Source organism: Nycticebus coucang, chromosome 21 (genome assembly GCF_027406575.1).
Source record: "Nycticebus coucang isolate mNycCou1 chromosome 21, mNycCou1.pri, whole genome shotgun sequence".
Classification (NCBI taxonomy): Eukaryota; Metazoa; Chordata; class Mammalia; order Primates; family Lorisidae; genus Nycticebus; species Nycticebus coucang.
Window position 1 is genome coordinate 13,190,739 of NC_069800.1, and position 16,231 is coordinate 13,206,969.

At 37.6% G+C, this 16,231-nt stretch overlaps 1 non-coding gene across 1 annotated transcript; it reads left to right on the forward strand.

Annotated features, from left to right (window-relative positions):
- Window positions 1-12,896: 12,896 nt before the first annotated feature.
- LOC128574402 (small nucleolar RNA U13) lies at window positions 12,897-13,000 on the forward strand. Its single transcript, XR_008376766.1, has one exon. It is a non-coding gene; the product is annotated as a small nucleolar RNA U13 (small nucleolar RNA).
- Window positions 13,001-16,231: the final 3,231 nt, after the last annotated feature.

The following is a 16,231-nucleotide window of genomic DNA, read 5'->3' on the forward strand; positions in this document are numbered from 1 at the left end:
AGTGGCATTATGTCTACAGAGTCTAAGATATGTGTGTCTGTTGGGAGTGGTGGGGAGGAGGGGAATGAGCCAAAAATTTAATAACAACCTAAATAAGACGTGTAAAAGCAACATAGAGTTATTATACAAAAGCCCCAATGTGCTACCCATATACTTGTCTTTAAAAAGACCTATAGAAAAACACAAAAGAGAACCAACTGCATATTGAAATTTAGTATATGATAAAGGTAGCATTTTAGCTGCCTTAGTAGAAAAGAGGTATCAGATGTTAGGAAAACTAGACAGTCATGTAGAAAAAGTTCATAGTTCTTTATACTATACATCAGAATAAATTCTAAGTGGATCAAAGATTTCAACATAAAAAATATGAAATATATAAATACCAGAAGGAACAGGTAAATACTATAACCTGATATGAGTTAAAAGTCCAGAAAAAATAAGGGAAAGATACTAAGTATCTAAAAATAAAAAGTTTTATAGGTCAAAAATGTCATTAGCAAAGAAAAAAGACAAACTCAGAGAAAATACTTTTGCTATTTACATCAAGATACAGAGTTGATATCCTACATATAAAGAGCTTCTAGACAGGCAGCGCCTCTGGCTCAGTCGGTAAGGCGCTGTCCCCATATACCTAGGGTGGCGGGTTCAAACCCGGCCCCGGCCAAACTGCAACCAAAAAATAGCCGGGCATTGTGGCGGGGGCCTGTAGTCTCAGCTACTTGGGAGGCTGAGGCAAGAGAATCGCTTAAGCCCAGGAGTTGGAGATTGCTGTGAGCTGTGTGAGGCCACGGCACTCTACAGAGGGCCATAAAGTGAGACACTGTCTCTACAAAAAAAAAAAAAGAGCTTCTAGACATAGAGAGGAAAAAATCCAATACTCCTTTAGAAAAATGAACCAGGAAAATTAACATAAAATTTCAGAGAAAGGAATTCATATGGTTCTCTACCATATAAAAAGATGCTCAACCTCACTCACAATAAGGGAAATATGAACTAATGAAATACCATTTCTCATTGATCAGATTGGCAAAAATTACAAAGGATGACAACACACTGTTTGCAAGTCTGTTCATACATTGATGGTGAGAATGCAAAATGGCAATGCTTTTGGAAGCAAATTTGGGAGCATGTAGCAAAATTATATATGCAGTTACTCTTTGCGATCCCATTTCTAAGAATCTATCCTAAATATATATGGGCAAAATGAAATATAATGCATTGTAGCATCATTTTTAATAACAAAAGACTAAAAACAACTTAAATCTCTATTAGTAAGGGACTAGTGGAATAAATTTGGCACATCAATACAACAGAGTACCATGAAGCTATTTATAAAGAATAGGAAATATATCTATAGACTGATTTCCACAATATGCTGTTAGGTGAAAAAAGCAAAGTAAAAATAAGTGTATATAGTATGTTCCCGTTTATATAGAGAGGATATATGTATATAGTCATGTATGAACACTAACTGGATATTATATTATGTTTTATTACTTACTTTTATATCTGATAATAGTAATATGTATATACACACAAACACACATATATATATATACCTTAAACAAGAAACATTAGAAGATGTACTCCAGTAGACCTAGAGATAAAGGGAAAAATCAGAGCTCAAAAACAGAGAAGTAGAACATAGATGCAAAAGTCCTTTAAAATTTATAAGATCCATTATTTCATTTTAAAAATGCATCATAACTAATTAAAGTTTATCCCAGGAAGGCAAGAGTGACTTAACATTTTCAAAAAATTCACCACATTAGCATAATAAAGGAGAAAATCATATACTGTCAAAAAGTATTTGACAAAATTCAACATTTTTTCAAGGTAAAAACTCTTAGCATCCTAGAAGTAGAAGGAAACTTCCTCAAACAGATAAGGGTTATGAACAGGAAAAACATATAGTAACATAATACTTAAGGGTGAAAGACCAAATGCTTACTCCCTAAGATTGGGAAAAAAGCAAGGATGTTTTCTTTTATTACTTCTATTCACTACTGGGCTAGAGGTCCTTACCTTTGCTGTAAGGCAAGAAAATGAAAAAAAAAAAAAAGACATAGAGATTGAAAAGGAAGAAATAACGCTGTATTTGTAGTTAAGATCACATATGTGAAAAAAATTCCAAATAAATCTACAAAGAAGTCATTAGAACTAATAAATTAATTTAGCAAGGTCACAGCATATAAGGTAAATATCTAGAAATCAACTGTATTTCTAAATACTAACAAAAAAATCCAAAAATTAAATTAAGAATATATTATTTACAATAGCAACAAAACTATAAAATATTTAGAGATAAATTTAAATATATGTGACACATATACATTAAGAATCCTAAAACATTACTGGTAGAAATTAAAGATCTTAATAATGATCATAAACTCCAAAACTCCCTATTGCCAGGATGACAATTCTCCATAAATTGATGTACAAGTTCAACATAATTTCAATCAAAATTGCAGTGGACCATTTTGTTGAAATACAGCATGTCTACTGAATGACTCTAGGCCTCTTGAAACTCTACACAACCTATTCTGGACCTGTCTGAAACCAGTTTCCCAGAATCAATGATATGAAACAAGACTGATCATTCTCAAAGGAAAATGTATAATATTTACAATCTGCCAATCAGACACTCAATCAGAATATTATATGATTTACTTTTCTTTTCATCACAAATCTATAATCCTCCTTTCCAATCACATGTTTGACCTCATCCAATATAATGATTTTCCTGTTTTGCTGTAAGGACACGTTTTTGTTGTTGTTGTGTTCCACACAAGCCCTCAACTTGCTCAGGAATTGCATAAAATAAAAATACATATACCAGGAATAGTTATGGCTTCTAGGATGGATTTTCCAAGTGATCTGAAAAAGAAACTTCAGGAGTGGAGTGAGAACAAGATGGCAGCCGAGTAACAGCTTCCCTGCAACTGGGAACCGTGAGTCTGGGGAGATACGACTCCAGACATCTCTGGCTGGTGGGATCTGCCTATAATTATCCCTTTGAGGATAAGGGGGTCAGCGAGAGTCTTATGGACCCCAAGAGGAGGACAAAAACAGTGGAAAACTGGCAAGTGGTTGCGTGTGTTTGATTGGTCTAATCCCGCCGGCAACTGTAAGTATGGCAGCAGTGAGACTGCAAACCAGAAAGGCCTTACCTGTGAACTGTTTTGGGGTTTTGCGACTTGGTACTCAGTTGAACTGCCTTGGGGAGAGCTTGAGCAGGAGTGTGGAGATCTTTGGGTGTTGTCTAGGGCCCCAGACTGAGCCACTGAGCCAGACGGAGCTAATGGTGTTTGGCTGTGGGCTGGAGGGAGCCATTGTGAGAGAATTGCCATGGCAAGCACCGCCCTCAGGGTCACAGAGCAAGGATCCGGCGGGAGCTAGTAACCCAGAGACTGAGCAGCCTAAAGGCAGGGACTGAGCTGCCTTACAGCCTTAACACTCAAGGGCAGAGTGAGACCGGTTTTGGCACACTGGGTAAGTGGATAGCCACGTCAGCAGTGATCCTAGCGACAAGCACTTTCCTGGGAAAGCTTCTGCTTAGCCAAGTTTAGAAGTTTAAAGTGCCTTTTAAGAGGGCTGAAGAGATATTTAGGGTCTCCACCCTGTAGGGTTTGAGAAATCAGCAGAGGCCTCCAGTTGTATCAGCATTGTGATTAACATCTCATACCCCAGAAGATCACCTGTTGCCCAGACAATATTGAACAAGATATATATACTGCTTTGTTTGGGTTTTTTTTGTTGCTGTTTATTTGTTTTTTGTTTACTTTGTTGTTGTTGTTTTGTTTTTTAATTTCAACCTTTTCCCTACAGATTTTTTCTTTTCTTTTTTTCCTTTCTTTTTTTCCTCCATTTTTCTAGTTTAAATACAATTTCCCATTGCTGCCTTTTTCAGTAATTAGAACTTAATTTTTGCTAGTGTTTCTACCCCCATTATTTGGTTTTTCACCAAATTTTATCTTGTAAAATTTTCTGTTTGCTTGTTTTGGTTTGATTTATAGCATTTTTGTCTTTCCTCTCTACTTGGTAGAGTTGGGATACTGTGTCTGATCAGGTTAGCAAAGAGCTTCTGACCTCAAGGGAACCACCCAACTGGGCACCCCCAGAGGTTGGTTTTTTTTTTAAGGTTGTGTCAAAGTATCCTGCTGTACACCTATATTGCTCTGTCTCCCTCTTTCTGTGCTTCTCTTCTTTTTGTCAATATTCCCTTTTACCGACCCCCTCTCCTTTCTCTATTTTCTTTTCTATCTGTCTTTCTTTTTCTTTCTTTTATCCCTTCTTGCTCTTCAATGTTCTCATCCTTCTGGTCCTGTACTAAAAGGACTCATCAAAACCCTAGTCCACAGGCACAGGAATTTAAAGAGCAAGAGGAAGTGAAATAAAAATTAGGGCTAGGAAACAGATAAAAGAAATCACTCATGAGAAAGAATCAGCAGAAAACTCTGGCAACATGAAAAACAAGTCCAGAGCAACCACTCCAAGGGACCATGAGGTAGCTACTGCAGAGGATTCCACCTATAAAGAAATGTTAGGAATGACAGAAAGGGAATTTAGAATACACATGATGAAAGTAATGAAGGAAATGATGGAAGCAATGAAGGAAACTTCTAATAATGTGTAAAATGACCAAAAGGAAATCAAAAAGCAAAATCAAATAAGAGATGAACAATATGAAGAATATAGAAAGGATATAGCAGAGCTGAAAGAACTGAAGCAGTCAATTAGGGAACTTAAAGATGCAATAGAAACTATCAGCAACAGGTTAGACCATGCAGAAGAAAGAATTTCAGAGGTAGAGGACAAAGTTCTTGAGATAACTCAGATAGTTAAAGAGGCAGAAAAGAGGAGAGAGAAAGCAGAATGTTCACTGACAGAATTATGGGACTTTAAGAAGCATTCCAACATACAAGTTATAGGCATCCCAGAAGGGGAAGAAGAATGTCTCAGAGAAATGGAAGCCATACTAGAGAATATGATAAATGAAAATTTCCCAAATATCACCAAAGATTCTGACACACTCCCTTCAGAGGGATATCGGAACCCAGGTCGCCTCAACTCTAACCGACCTTCTCCAAGACACATTGTGATGAACCTGTCCAAAGTCAAGACAAAAGAAAAGATTCTGCAAGCTGCCAGGAGTGAGCGCCAGCTGACCTACAAGGACAAATCCATCAGAGTGACTGCAGACTTCTCTAATGAAACTTTCCAAGCAAGAAGACAATGGTCATCTACCTTTAATCTACTTAAACAGAACAATTTCCAGCCCAGAATTCTATATCCTGCTAAGCTACGCTTTAAAATTGATGGAGAAATCAAATCTTTTACGGATATACAAACATTGAGGAAATTCGTCACAACAAGACCAGCTCTACAGGAAATGCTTCAACCTGTTCTATACACTGACCATCACAATAGCTCAGCAACAAAGTAAAAACTCAAAAAGTAAAGGACAGAACCTAACTTCCACACTGAGGAAAAAGATAAAACTAAGCAATGGACACCCACAAAATAAGATGAATAGAATACTACCACACTTATCAATTATCTCAATAAATGTTAATGGCTTGAATTCCCCACTGAAGAGACATAGATTGGCTGACTGGATTAACAAACACAAGCCATCTATTTGCTATCTGCAGGAAACACACCTGGCTTCAAAAGAAAAAACTCTGAGTCAAGGGTTGGAAGACAATTTTTCAGGCAAATGGAATTCAGAAGAAAAGAGGAGTTGCAATCTTACTTTCAGATACACGTGTTTTTAAAGCAACTAAAGTCAAAAAAGACAAAGATGGTCACTTTATATTGGTCAAGGGAAAAATACAACAAGAAGTCATTTCAATTCTAAATATTTATGCACCCAATTTAAATGCTCCCAGATTCTTGAAACAGACCTTACTCAGTCTGAGCAATAGGATATCCTTTAACACCATAATAACAGGGGACTTTAACACTCCTCTTACAGAGCTGGACAGATCCTCTAAACAGAAATTAAACAAAGATATAAGAGATTTAAATGAGACCATAGAACAACTGTGCTTGATAGACACATATAGAACACTCCATCCCAAAGATAAAGAATACACATTCTTCTCATCACCCCATAGAACATTCTCCAAAATGGATCATATCCTAGGACACAAAACAAACCTCAACAGAATCAAAAGAATTGAAATTTTACCTTGTATCTTCTCAGACCACAAGGCACTAAAGGTGGAACTCAACTCCAACAAAAACGTTCAACCCCACACAAAGGCATGGAAATTAAACAACCTTGTGTTGAATGAAGATGGGTGCGGGAAGAAATAAAAACAGAAGTTATGCTAACTTCTTTGAGCATAAAAACAATGAAGACACAAGCTACCAAAGCCTGTGGGATACTGCAAAAGCAGTTTTGAGAGGAAAATTTATCACTTTAGATGCCTACATTCGAAAAACAGAAAGAAAGCACATCAACAAACTCACAAGCCATCTAATGGAATTGGAAAAAGAACAATCTAAGCCTAAAATGAGTAGAAGAAAAGAAATATCCAAAATCAAATCAGAGATCAATGAAATTGAAAACAAAAGAATCATTCAGAAAATTCATGAAACAAGGAGTTGGTTTTTTGAAAAAATAAATAAAATAGATAAATCATTGGCCAGACCAATGATAAATAGAAAAGTAAAAGCTCTAGTAACCTCAATCAGAAATGATAAAGGGGAAATAACAACTGATCCCACAGAGATACAAGAGATCATCTCTGAATACTACCAGAAACTCTATGCCCAGAAATTTGACAATGTGAAGGAAATGGATCAATATTTGGAATCACACCCTCTCCCTAGACTTAGCCAGGAAGAAATAGAGCTCCTGAACAGACCAATTTTAAGCACTGAGATTAAAGAAACAATAGAAAAGCTTACAAACAAAAAATCCCCTGGTCCAGATGGCTTTACACCAGAATTCTATCAAACCTTCAAGGAAGAGCTTATTCCTGTACTGCAGAAATTATTCCCAAAAATTGAGGAGGAAGGAATCTTTCCCAACACGTTCTATGAAGCAAACATCACCTTGATACCAAAACCAGGAAAATACCCAAATAAAAAGGAGAATTTCAGACCAATTTCATTCATGAATATAGATGCAAAAATTCTTAACAAATCCTAGCCAACAGATTACAGTTTATCATCAAAAAAGTCATACGTCATGATCAAGTAGGTTTCATCCTAGGGATGCAAGGCTGGTTTAACATAGGCAAGTCCATGAACATTATCCACCGTATTAACAGAGGCAAAAGTAAAGATCATATGATCCTCTCAATAGATGCAAAAAAAGCATTTGATAAAATCCAGCATCCTTTTCTTATTAGAACACTGAAGAGTATAGGCAGAGGTGGCACATTTCTGAAACTGATTGAAGCTATCTATGACAAACCCACAGCTAATATTTTACTGAATGAAGTAAAACTGAAAGCTTTTCCCCTTAGAACTAGAACCAGACAAGGTTGTCCTCTCTCACCTTTACTATTCAATATAGTGCTGGAAGTTCTAGCCACTACAATTAAGCAAGACAAGGAAATAAAGGGAATCCAAATAGGACCAGAAGAGTTCAAACTCTCCCTCTTTGCTGACGACATGATCTTATACTTCGGTAATCCCAAACACTCAACCACAAGAGTCCTGGAAGTCATCAAAAAATACAGTAATGTCTCAGGATATAAAATCAATGTCCACAAGTCAGTAGCCTTTGTATACACCAATAACAGTCAAGATGAGACTGTTAAGGACACAACTCCCTTCACCATAGTTTCAAAGAAAATGAAATACCTAGGAATACACCTAACAAAGGAGGTGATGGACCTCTATAAAGAAAATTATGAAATCCTCAGAAAGGAAATAGCAGAGTATATTAACAAATGAAAGAACATACCATGCTCATGGATGGGAAGAATCAACGTTGTTAAAATGTCTATACTTCCCAAAGCAATCTACCTATTCAATACCATTCCTATTAAAATACCAACATCGTACTTTCAAGATATGTAAAAAATGATTCTGCATTTTGTATGGAACCAGAAAAAAACCCGTATAGCTAAAGCTATATTTATTAGGAATAAAATAAAGCTGGGGGCATCACCATACCAGATTTTAGTCTGTACTACAAAGCCATAGTGGTCAAGACAGCATGGTACTGGCACAAAAATAGAGACATAGACACTTGGAATTGAATAGAAAAACAGGAAATGAAACTAACATCTTACAACCACCTAATCTTTGATAAACCAAACAAGAACATACCTTGGGGAAAAGACTCCCTATTCAATAAATGTTGTTGGGAGAACTGGATATCCACATGTAAAAGACTGAAACTGGACCCACACCTTTCCCCACTCACAAAAATTGATTCCAGATGGATAAAGGACTTAAATCTAAGGCATGAAACAATAAAAATCCTCAAAGAAAGCATAGGAAAACACTGGAAGATATTGGCCTGGGGAAAGACTTCATGAAGAAGACTGCCATGGCAATTGCAACAACAAAAATAAACAAATGGGACTTCATTAAACTGAAAAGCTTCTATACAGCTAAGGAGACAACAACCAAAGCAAAGAGACAACCTACACAATGGGAAAGGATATTTGCATATTTTGAATCAGACAAAAGCTTGATAAGGAGGATCTATAGAGAACTTAAATTAATCCACATGAAAAAAGCCTACAATCCCATATATCAATGGGCAAGAGACAGGAATAGAACCTTCTCTAAAGAAGACAGATGAATGGGTAACAAACATATGAAAAAACGTTCATCATCCTTATCTATTAGAGAAATGCAAATCAAAACCACCCTGAGGTACCATCTAACCCCAGCGAAAATGGCCCATATCACAAAATCTCAAAACTGCAGATGCTGGCGTGGATGTGGAGAGAAGGGAACACTTACACTGCTGGTGGGACTGCAAACTAGTACAACCTTTTTGGAAGGAAGTACGGAGAAACCTCAAAGCACCCATCTAGACCTCCCATTTGATCCTGCAATCCCATTACTGGGCATCTACCTAAAAGGAAAAAATCCTTTTATCATAAGGACACTTGTACTAGACTGTTTATTGCAGCTCAATTTACAATTGCCAAAATGTGGAAATAGCCTAAATGCCCACCAACCCAGGAATGGATTAACAAGCTGTGGTATATGTACACCATGGAATATTATTCAGCCATTAAAAAAAAAAAAAACGGAGACTTTACATCCTTCGTATTAACCTGGATGGAAGTGGAAGACATTATTCTTAGTAAAGCATCACAAGAATGGACAAGCATGATTCCTATGTACTCAATTTTGATATGAGGACAATTAATGACAATTAAGGTCACGGTGGGGGTAGGGGAAGGGGAGAACAGAGAGAGAATGAAGGAGAGAGAGGTGGGGAAAGGAAGAGCAGAGAGAGGGAAGGAGGGAGGAGGTTGGGGCCTTGGTATGTGCCACACCTTTTGGGGACAAGACATGATTGCAAGAGGGACTTTACCTAACAAATTCAATCAGTGTAACCTGGCTTATTGTACCCTCAATGAATCCCCAACAATTAAAAAAGAAAAAGAAAAGAAAAATTATATGGAAAGATGTAGAAGAGATGATTAGCAATAATGGCAGACTATGATGATTGTTGAAACTCTGTAATGGGTGTGTGGAGTTCCTCATACTGTACTTTGGTATATGTTTGAAAGTTTCCAAAATAAAAAAGTTCACTTTTTAAGAATAAAAAAAAAAATTACTGCCCAAATCTTAAGTGAAATTTGTCCGACATTTACCAGGAAAGCAAGATCAAGGGTTATTACTTTCCTATTTTTAATTTTTGAGGTTTCTTTTTTTTTTCTGGAGAGAGAGTCTCACTATGTAGCCCTCAAAAGAGTGCAGTGACGTCACAGCTCACAGCAATCTCAAACTCTTGAGCTTAGGTGATTCCCTTGCCTCAGCCTCCCAAGTACCTGGGACTACAGGCACCCACCACAGCAACCGCCGCAACACCTGGCTATTTTGTTGTAGTTGTCGTTGTTTAGCAGGCCCGGATTGGGTTTGAACCTACCAGCTCCAGTGTATGTGGCCAGTGCCCTAACCACTAAGCTATGAGCACTAAGCCATTTCTGAGGTTTCTATATTAATGATTTTTATTTTTGCCAAACACCAAGGTCTGACAATTAAGTTCACAAACTCATCCTAGACAAGGTACTTGCCTCATTGCTGAATATCACCACAGCCCCCTTCAAAGTACTCCTCTTAGGAAACTGTGCACCAACACCAGTACTTAGTCCACCCTTCAAAGCAATTTTGGAACTCCTTTTTTCTGGTATGACCAGAGCTGTTCTTGTATGGCACACAAAAAACGTACAGCAACAATAATGAACACCACTCAGCATACCACCACATGTTGACACAAACACAGCTGTGAGATACTGATATACCAAGGTTATAAAATACCAAGGTAACCCCATGGTGGCAAGTTCCTGAACTTAATAGTCAGATCTTGTACGGATCTCAAATGTCTCACTGAGAAATCTCTCAATTCCATAAACTTGTTCTAAGTATAAAATTCTGGTTGTTCTCTCAGAGATTTATACTTTGAAATTCTGACAAGCAGAGAAATGGAATAAAAAGAATTTCTGCAGTAAGCAATTGAGTAATGCCTTGAAAAAAGAAAGCAAATACAGTAGAAGATCTGTAAGTTGATCCACTGAAGAGACTAACAAATTGGTCAACATACAGAGGTGATCAACATAAGGAACTAGGGCTACTATACTGATACACACATGTGGTGTATGTCCAGTTAATGAAAATTAGGTCAACTCGAGGAAGTCATCGATGTAGGGAGGTGGCCAGTTATGGATGTTCTACTGTATTTGTATATACAATAAATACCTATATAGGATACATGAGTCAAAGGATTAAAAAAGACGTAGTAGAATAAAAAGAACAGAATATTAAGCCTTTAAAAACAAATAACTACAAATGGAATTTATGATTCAAGAACCTGGTATATGGCAAGCTTTTATAGAAGGCAAAAGTTAATCACACAGCATTAAATGGTGAAAAATGTTTGATTCTTCAGTTTTCACAGCCCATCATCGAAGCTTTCAAAATTAGTATTGAACACGAAGGCCAATTTATATCAGAACTAAATATGACCACAAAGGTACATGTTACTAACGTAAGTTAAAGAACTCTCTGAAATCAAATGGCCATTTACACTCTCAACAAAAGCAGGCAGAGCTATGAAATAAATTCTCTACTATATCAGTTTATAATGTTGAAAGTGGTTACCAAGAAAGACAGAAAATCTGAAAAGCAAGCAGTCAAGAGTAGTAACTGCTGTCTGAAGAGAGGGAATTAAATTACTGACAATGATGAAATGATTTCAGGAGGAAATGAGAAAATTATATATCAACGAATAGAATTTTCAGAAAGGAAAATAGCCACAGTTTACCCAAGCATTGACACTCAGTATTCTAGAAATAAATACATTGCTGACATCTGATTCACAGGACATTAGTAACTAAATCACCAAGTAATGGAAAAACTCAGTGTACTGAGGAATTTTCACTAAAGGGTATAAGTCCATTATACATAGTGTAGTTCAGGGAGCCATTTAAAATCTGTCTCAAAAAAATAAATAAAATAAAATCTGTCTCAACATGAATGTCTGTGTCATCCAGGTAGCTTGGTTTGGTGCAGTGTGCACTTATGTCTTGATTATCTGCAGTTTCTGACACAAATATTTTGATTTTTTAAAGGCATTTAGTTTGTTGTCTCTGCCTTTGGATATAAACTAGCATTTGGGGGGAGTAAATTCTTCCATATGCAGCGCTCCCCCTTTCAGCACTCAAACAAGTCTCAGGATATAAAAACATAATTGCTGAGTGACTGGGGAATGTAACAAGGAGTCTAATTCCATTTCTTTTCTTTTCTTTTCTTTCTTTTTTCTGAGATTTTATATTTTATTTTATTTTATTATTTTATTTGAGACAGAGCCTCAAGCTGTCACCCTGGGTAGAGTGCCGTGGCATCACAGTTCACAGCAACCTCCAACTCCTGGGCTCAAGCAATTCTCCTGCCTCTGCCTCCCAAATAGCTGGAACTACATGTGCCCGAAACAACACCTGGCTATTTTTTTATTTTTTGGTTGCAGCCGTCATTGTTGGTTGGTGGGCCAGGTTCCCGCCAGCTCAGGTGTATGTGGCTGGTGCCTTAGCCTCTGGAGCTACAGGCGCTGAGCCATTGAGAAAAATTTTCAATGGTTTTCCTTCTGTTGTCCTGGGTAGAGTGCCACGGCATCATAGCCCACGTCGACCTTAAACTCTTCGGCGTGAGCAATCCTCCTGCCTCAGCCTCCCAAGTAGCTGAAACTATAGGCGTCTGCCACAACACCCAGCTAATTTTTCTGTTTAAGTAGAGACAGGGTCTCGCTCTTGCTCAGAATGGTCTTGAACTCCTAAGCTCAAGCAATCCACCAGCTTCAGCCTCCCAAAGTGCTCATAGGCGTGAGCCACCATGACCGGCTTCTAACTCCATTTTTTGACATCTGACTGGTACCTGCTTTTGAGCCTCACCCTCCCTCTACCCAATTTCCATGGTGTTTATAAAATTCTATTTCACTAGAAGTCAAAAACTGACTTCATATTTCCTCTCTCCATGCCACCATTCACCATAAGAATTCATCCTACAATAACCATTCAAAGATTTTCAAAGATCATTTGGAATAATAAGTATATTTAAATAAGATTTGAGTGGAAAAAGTGTGAAAAACTGGAAGCCACAAAGGAAAATACCAACAGATTTAATTGCATAAAAATACTAAAGTACATTTTAAGGTACATTTGGCAAGACATAGAATCAAAATTAAAAGACAGATCCTTTTGCAGTTCATAAGCGTGATGATTGGGTTTTCATGTGCATGCATGAGAAGTGCCTCCCACAAATCTTGTTTCAACATTGGCACATTACCCGTCTGACATTAAAAAAAAAAAATTAAAAGACAAACAACAAACTGGGAGAAATGTCTCTAAAATATGTATGCAAGGCAAAATGTTAACAACTTTGTAAGCAATAGAAAAGATAAACACCACAGTAGAAAAAAGATGTGAACAGGCAATTCATGGAAAAAATCCAAATGACTATAAAGTGTATGAAATGATACTCAACCTCATGAATAATTATACAAAAACTAAAACAATAAAATACAATGTTTCTACTACTATGAATATGGTCTGACCTAGATGAAAAAGTCAGCTAGCACCCAACGCTGGTGAGAGTACAGGGAAAGGCGGCCCTTACACACGCACGCTATTGGTGAGAGTAGAAATGGTGGTGCTTTTCTAAAGAAGAATCAAAATAGAAACTCCACTGATCCCACTTCTAAGGAAATCATAGTTCAGGTGCACAGAGATATAAATACATTGAAACCCACGGGACTGTTTTCACAGTATCTGAAAAGTGGGATCAACATAAACATTATTTTTTTTATTTTTCTTTTATTGTTTGGGATTCATTGAGGGTACAAAGAATTAGGTTACACTGATTGCATTTATTAAACATAATCCTTCTTATAATTATGCCCCCCCCAAGAGGTGTGTCATACACTGCGAACATCATATTTTTAAATGGCTGCCTCTGGCAATCATGTCTTGGGACATAGTACAAGGGGAGGCATGAGTAAATAACCTGGGGTCACTTCACAAGTGCCACCTAGGACAGTGAGATTTAGAGCCAGCACGTGAAATAAGCTCCTCCTCTGACCCCTGCCGACTTCTTCCCCAAGCGTTGAACACTAAGAGGACACAAAGATGTCCTCTGATGACAGGAATCCCTTCAAATAAGAGACCATAAGCACAGTAAGAGTGAAGAAATGGGAGATAATAAGGTCTGTTGTAACACCCAGGGTGGAGTGGAGAGAGCTTCATGAGTTGTGCTCTGACCTAGGTAGAGCGGAGGTAAGAAGGACTATTCACTTTATCTGAGAGGGAGGGAAATGACATCATGAAAACAGAGATGACTTGCCTTCTATGAGTCATCAGTGCTGGGACAGAATTCCTTCAGAGGCATACCCCTCAAGCTGTCGACTGGAAGAGAGAGGAATAGGGTTTTAACAAACAGGAAACACCACAGTATAAGGAAGGCAAATTGGTACATCCCTCAGCAGGGACAACGAAATGTTCCTATCTTAAGCCCAGCTCTGCGTTTCTGGAATCTGGTGCTCAGCCCCATGCACAGCACAGAGCAGGAGGTAGCTGCAGTCTGTGAGTGGCTGCATTTACCCAGTCGGGGTAAAATGAGTATTCCCAATGCCACAAAGGTCAGCCAAAGGCAGTCTGAGAATTAGAGCCACTAGGACAGAATAGATCAGGGTTGCCTGGGAGGATCAAAGTAAAAACCTTCCCTTGACATCTTCTCCCTTCCACAGCCATGCCCAGGAGTAAGCAGTTTAGAATCCAGGCCCTGGAGGGAGGAGGAGGAGCACAGGTTTTAGGGCTTGGTGCTCCTGCCCTGCTCTCTGCACCACCACCAAAACCAACAGAGACCAATCTACCTACGGCTAAGTACAGGCTTGGAGAGAGAGAGAGCTTTAGAAACAAAGTATCTGTTGTGATACAGCTCTTGTCAAAGGAACCAAAGAACCCTGGGCAAGAACAAGTTGGGAGTACCCCCAATCCTGATGCACACTTTTCAACTCACACTCAGGCCAGATAAGATAAGTTAGCCAAGAACAAAAAGACTTTAGAGTTCACTGAAAGAAACTTTCTCAGTAATGTTTTATTCCTGAATATTTTAAATATTGAGACAGATTTTCTAGAAACTAGAAAGTAATTATGGGACCAGAGACAACCTGTGACAAGGATAGCATAAATGATTTCATTGTGATATCTGAAATATTTTCACACATGACAGGTTTAAACATGTTAACATTTTCATTTTGTTATACTAGCAACATAATTAATTTCAGGATATAAGTCCTAAAGGTGTTGATCCAAATGTAATCTCTGTAATTTAGCTCTGAAATATAAATGTCAATGAGTTACAGCTGCCTAGGGCATTTTTAAAAAATGGTATGTCACAGCCTAAGTAAGTAGTGAAATAGTAATGATGGTAAATGTTAGGCCTTAATCATACTAATGATTTTAAAATTTGTGAGATTCAAAGACCTGTCTTTGAATCAATAAAATAAAAGAGAGAGCTCGGCTTGGCGCCTCAGCAGCTAGGGTGCCAGCCACACAAACTGGAGCAGGCAGGTTCGAATCCAGCCCAGGACTCCCAAACAACAATGACAACCACAACCAAAAAATAGCTGGGCGTCAAGTTGGGCGCCTGTAGTCCCAGCTACTTGGGAGGCTGAGGCAAGAGAATGGCTTAAGCCCAGGAGTTTGAGGTTGCTGTGAGCTGTGATGCCATGGTACTCTCCCCAGGGTGACAGCTTGAGACTCAGTCTCGAAATAATTAATTAATTAATTAATTTTTAAAAAGAGAGAGAGAGAGAGCTCAGAAATGTTAGATGTCTACATATATAGTCAATTGATTTTTAACAAAGACCAAAAGGGAATTCAACAAATGGTGTTAGAATTGGACATTCACTTGCAAAAGAAGGAAAGAAAGGGAGGAAGGGAGGGAGAAAGGAGAAATTAGATCCACACTTCTTCACACTCTACACAAAAATCTATTCAAAATGGGTCATACACCTAAGAATAAAATCTAAAATTTTAAAATACCAAAAAAAGGGCACAGGTAAATTTTTTGAGTTAATGGAAATATTCTATGTATTGATTGTTGTGGTAGCTACACAACCATATACATTTGTCAAAACTCATTGACGGAACACTAAAAAGGTGACTTTAAAGATATATAAAGTATATCTTAATTTAAAAATTTTCCGAAGTCCACGTGATAAGAAATGATCACTTTACATAAAGCCTCTGAACTCTACCACTAGTCATCAAACACGACCTGGGCAAAAACCTAAATTTTGGATGCTCAGCTCAATAAGTATATTGAAATCAATATAAATAATATCTGAAACGTAAAAATATACTCATAAATACATCTTAGATTGATTAAAGGAAATACTGAATTATATAAAATTTGGAAACATTATTATCTCAAAATCTTTCTAAGCCCTTGAAAACAACTTTTAAAAGATTGGTTTATTTGGCACGGCACCCGTAGCTCCTTGAGTAGGGCACCGGCCACATCCATC